We start from the raw sequence: 6,000 nt of genomic DNA, 5'->3' as shown, positions 1-6,000 counted from the left end.
TAAATTTTGTTGGAAAGCATTTTTCTCTGGAAAAATTTATATTGAGAGGATTATTTCTGAAAGTTTGATAATATAAAACCCCCTCTAAACAAGGGTGAAAGAAGAATGGAAATTGGACTACAATTCATGTCTTTCATTGCCATTTGATTAATTCAATGACTTTATTTCCCTTAAAGTCAATCTTAGCAACATATTTTTCTAAATATTTATCAATTGACTCAGTTATCAAAAAATGTATTATAAAATTATGAATTGGTTCACAGTTTTTTTAGAATACTACTTTAATCTATAGCCATGTGTCCTTTTTATTTCTAGTTATCTGTACTTTATTTAAAGTGTACTTTATTTACAAGAATTATTTACAAGTAAAGTTTTGTGTCCAAGTCATGGGTTTCTATTGCTTCTTCATTATTCATTTCTAATCTTATTACATTGTGTTCAGAGAATGATGTCAATATTTCATGTTCTTACAGTGTCACAAAGGCTTCTTTTGTAGCCAATTATTAAAAATATACTCTTTGTGTTTAAAAATATATGTATAATCTATATATATCCATTTATATATTTAGATGGTAAAAATCATCTCTATTAGCAGTTTGTTAAATATGTTACTGAATTATTAAATATCCATCAAAATTTTTTGTCTTCGTGACTTATAAATTTCTGAATGAATACATTATGATCTTGCGCTGGATGACAGGATTTTTCATTTCTTCTTGTAATTTTGTCAATTGCTATGTATATGTTTGAAAACTATGTTGTTTAGTGCACACAGATGGATATAGCTTCTGCAGATCATTATCATTATGTTTCTATTACTTTTACTAGTTTGCAATAATTTATATTTTACATGACACAAAAATTATTACCCTGGCTTTATTATATTTTTCTAGTATACAATTTTTCATCTCTTTATTATTAAACTTTCTGAATTGTAACATTATTTTAAATATTTATGATAAAACTATTCACATATCCATAAAAGTAGAGAGCCTGAGAATAACTAATCCCATTGTGTCCATTAACCAAATTTAACAATTAGCAAGACCATTTGCTTTATATATTCCTTTTTCTTTTATGCTTAAGTATTTTAAAGCCAAAGCACATATCTTGTTGTTGTTGTTGTTGTTGTTATTATTATTATTACTGAGATAGAGTCTTGCTCTGCCGCCCAGGCTGTAGTGCAAAGGTGCGAACTTGGCTCAATGCAACCCCCACCCCTTGGGTTCAAGCAATTCTTCTGCCTTAGCTTCCCGAGTAGTTGGGATTACAGGCACCCACCACCACCACCACACACAGCTAATTTTTGTATTTTTAGTAGAGACAGGGTTTCACTATGTTGGTCAGGCTGGTCCCATACCCCTGACCTTGGGTGATCCACCCACCTCAGCCTCCCAAAATGCTAGGATTACAGGTGTGAGCCACCGTGCCTGGCAGCACACATCATATTATTATATCCCTGCATGCTTCCAAGACATATCAAAATATATAACATTTTCTTATGTAACTACGATGTCTTTTGCACATCTAATAAAATTAACACTGCTTCCTTGATATTATCAGATTCCAGTTCACATTTGGAGTTCCCAATTATCTTTTAAAAGTTCTCTTATAATTGGTTTGTTCAAAGGAGGACCTAAACAAAGTCCACATATTATGTTTCCTTATTGCACTTCTTAAACCTAATCTCCTCTCATTTTTTTTTTTCTATTCCCATCTTTCCCCAAGACCTAAGGTCAGTTTTCCAGTAGAATGCCATTTATTCTGTTTGCTTCTCTATTATGTCATTTTACTTGTTTTCTGTCCCTGTATTTCCTGTAAGCTGGAAATTCTAAGGCATGTTCATACTTGGGTTCAACACTTTGGGTAACTTTACTTCATATATGATTCTGTGTACTTCATAAAACTTTGCCTCTAGGGGAATATCTGCTTGACTCACTCTAAATAATGTTGTTTCTATCCTACCAACTTATTCTCTTTCATTCTCCTACTAGTTAGGAGCTTATTTCTATCCTTTTAGTAACTACCTTTAATTGTTCAATTACCTACTTAAGCTTTACGTTAATTAATTCTTCATTCTCTTCCCAAGAAAAACAAGAAAATTAGAATACTTTAAATTTGAACTTCTGTCCCTACCACCCCTGATGCTATCTAGGAATTTGATTCTCCCTTGTTTTCAAATGTCTCTCATAGAGAGAATATTATTATTTTTATAACTAATATTTGTGTAGTATTATCAACATGTTTACCATTGCCTTGTTCTCTCTTGCTCCTTGTATTATGTACCTTCCTCTAAGTTCCATTTTCTTCTTAGTAAAACAAATACATCCATTAGTAGTTTCTTTCTTGTTTTGTTTTGGTTCAGTTCAGAAGCAGTCTGCAAGTAGTAATTCTTTTCAATCTTCATACTATGAAAATGACATTTTATTTTCTCCATGGAATGATGGTTTCACTTGTTCTAGAACTGTAGATAGACATTATTCTCCTTTATGACTCAAAGCCTTTTTATTTTCTTAGGGAATATAGCAATGAGTAGTTTATTTTCAGCCTTATTATTGGGATTTCATAGGTCATCTGTCTTTGCAAATGCTTTTAAAAATTCTTTCTGTCTTTGAAGTTTTGCACTTTCATAATGCCATGTCTGGTTTTGAAATTGTTTTGTTTTTCATCTTCAGGAATTGCTATACTCCTTTGATCTCAATACTCATCTTTTTTAAAATTCTGAGAAGTTATTCACCATTATGTATTCAAATATTACTTCTCTCCTGTTCTTTCTATCCTATCCTTATGGAATTATCACATTAAAGTGTCTCATTTTATCTTTTGTATCTCTCTGAGCTTCTCTTACACATTTTTCATTTTTTTCCCTTTCTCTGAGGCTTTCTGAGTGATTTCCAAGATACATCTTTTAATATTATTTTTATCTCTATGTAACCTTCCAATAATTTACCACATCTATGTAACTATTAATGGAGATTACATCAAAGTGTGTGTTTTTCATTTCTAAAATTTTCTATTTGTTCTTTCCCAAGTTTTCTTTTATGGTTTTCATAACAGTAATTATTTCTTTGGAATGTCTTTTTTAATGTTATATAATTTATGGTTATTGAGGTATGCTTTTTGCAATTTCTCTGATTTGTTCTCATAACTGTTAAATTTTAAACATGGAATTAGAAATTGTTTTCCAAGGAGTTTCCACGTGGTTGGAGCTGAGATGAGTTTCCTTATGTGGCAGTTTCATATTTATGTCTGAATGTCCAAGATCCCTGTGTCCAATCATGCTATAAGCTATTTAGCTAGGAGTTCCCACACCACACAAAAAAGGGGAACTGGAGATCCACATCTATAGGTGAAAGCTTCATGGTCCGTTTTTCCATGTGTTCTGAACACTGGCCAGCTTCCTTACTACTTTTGTCAAGCTGGGAGTTGGAGACTTGTCTCCAATTCACAAATGGAGCGGGCCTGAGAGACTCCCAGCTTTACTCAAGGGCCCTCAGTTCTAGTTCTTTACTTTGCTGTGGACCTTAACCAACTTCAATGAAATCTTGACTTTTTAAATGCATTCTTCCACCATTATTTACATTAAAAGGAAAGAAAATATTATTTTTGATAACTGGGTGAATCAGAAATTGAAAAACTAAATTTTTTTTTTTTTAATGCAAGAAGTGTTACTGTGGAAAGCATAGTTTTAACTTTACATTTTTCAAGAGGAAACTCCATTCCTAGGAGAGTTCACGGAAAACAGGGAGAGGGACTAAAAAGTTGCTGATGCCACATGAGAAGTTAGAAGACCTGGTAAACTGTGGTGTCAGAAGCTCCAAAATCTAACTTTGGGGCTCTTTAGACTATGAAGTTTACAAACTTGTCAGCTTCTCAGGATTTTAGCTTTCTATGTGTCAAGACAAAAAGGTAGGTAGGTAGGTAGGTAGCTAAGTAGGTAGGTAGGTAAATAGATAGGTAAATAAATTATAAATTAATAAATTAATCTGAGGCATGATGTCACCAACATGGCAGAATAGAAAGCTCCTGACTCTCCTTCCACCCACTGAAGCTCCAAATGAACATCTATCCATGGCTCAATTCCATATAGGAGAAAGTCAGAGACCAGTGGAGAAACTCCTACCCACTGAGCAACTGAGAAAACATACACATCAAGTGGGTAGGAAAAGCCAAGGCACACTCGAGTATAAACCCCCACCTTGGGCACTGTGCCACAAAATTGAGAAAGGAATTTCTAATACCCATTTTCCCCTGTGGAGAGGAGCATCTGGACTTCACATATCAGGCTCAAACCTAAAGTCTCCCCACATTTTGATTCTTAATTTGCTAGCTCCAAGAGCAGAGGGGATTGGACACATGCATGTACCTTAGACTGTGTTTAGACAAGTACACAGTACTTCCAGAGACATCATTCCCCTGAAGCAGTGCAGACAAGGGACTTAGAAAACACAGCCCTCTGTTTTCTTACCAGAATGAGGTTTATAAAACACTCTTACAGTGGCAGTCTGACTTTTAATTAACTTGCACTGGGGAGTTAAACAGTCAGTTAATTAATAACTCACAACAAGCATGGGCAAAGTTTACCCTCACACTGGGTCCCTCAACAACTGCAGCCTCCACCTAAGGACTGCATGCTAAATCTCTTGGCTCTGGGAGCAGAAGCAACTGACATGCACACATCTCTATAGACTGCGGAAAAAGTCGCATTTTAAAATGGTATGCAAGCACCTACAGGGATTTATCCCCCGGAGCGGTACAGAGAAGGGGCCCCAAAAACCACCACTTCCCATTTCTCCCCAGAAGGAATTTAGGACACATATTCAGAGCCCTGATTTTTAAAGCTACATCCCAATGGACTCCACTCAAAACCTAGTAGCTCTGAGGACAGAAAGGACCAGGCATATGTAAGTCTCCAATGATCCCAGAACAATGAGGTGGTTTTAAATAGGCATCCAAACATTTCCAGGGGCTACAGTTCCTTGAAGCAATGCAGAAATGGGGCATGAACATGTATCTCTCACTGTCTCCCTAGAAAGAGATTATGACACACTCTCTTGGACTACTTGATGGTCTGATCTCCAATGAACATATATCAAAGAGCTAACAGAGCAAACAAAAAACAGCCCTTTGGTAATTGGAGCCAGAATTTGGCTCTTCATGAGACTTCCTCCCAGATCATCCCAGAAATAAGTACAAGCCTACTTATTATTTCTGAAAGGATTTTGGCCATGTACCAAGTGCTACAACTTTAATAGCTTCCACCTAAGGGACTGTTATCTCAATGCCTGAGAAACCTAAATACTTAACCAGGTATCCTTAGGCCAAGTTTGCATGCTCCCTATAGGACAGCCGCTGATGCACCCTTGAAGGTTCCACTTCTTGGCTGGAGGCCAACCAACACAGCACACTAAACAAAAACACAACCAAGGATTCTCACAAAGTCCACTGCACTCCCCTAGGACTTCCACTGGAACAGATGCTGGTGTCCATGGCTGCAAGACCTGAAGATAAATCATATCACAGACTTTTTGCAGACACTCCCCAGTACTAGCCAGGAGCCCTGTAGCTTTGTTAGATGGCTAGACCCAGAAAAGTAAAAACAATCACTATACTTTACCTCTCAGGAGTCCCCATTCCTAGGGGAAGGGGAGAGCACCACATCAAGAGAGCATCCTGTGGGACAAAAGAATCTGAACAGCAGCCCTTGAATCCTAGATCTTCCCTCTGATATAGTCTCCCCAAAAGAGAAGGAACCAGAAAAACAATTCTGATTACAAGGTTATCACAAAACAAGGTTCTGTTACACCACAAAGGATCACACCAGCTCACCAGCAAAGGATCCAAACCAATAAGAAATCTCTGAATTGCCAGAGAAAGAATTCAGGAGGTCAGTTATTAAGCTAATCAAGGAGGTACCAGAGAAAGGTAAAGTCTGCCTTTAAAAAATCAAAGCCATGATTCAGGATAGCAAAGGAAAATTCTTCAACAAAACAGATAGCA

The sequence above is a fragment of the Sapajus apella genome, unplaced genomic scaffold, assembly GCF_009761245.1.
Source record: "Sapajus apella isolate SASKATOON/1434 unplaced genomic scaffold, GSC_monkey_1.0 scaffold4, whole genome shotgun sequence".
Taxonomy (NCBI): Eukaryota; Metazoa; Chordata; class Mammalia; order Primates; family Cebidae; genus Sapajus; species Sapajus apella.
This window is presented reverse-complemented; position numbering follows the sequence as displayed.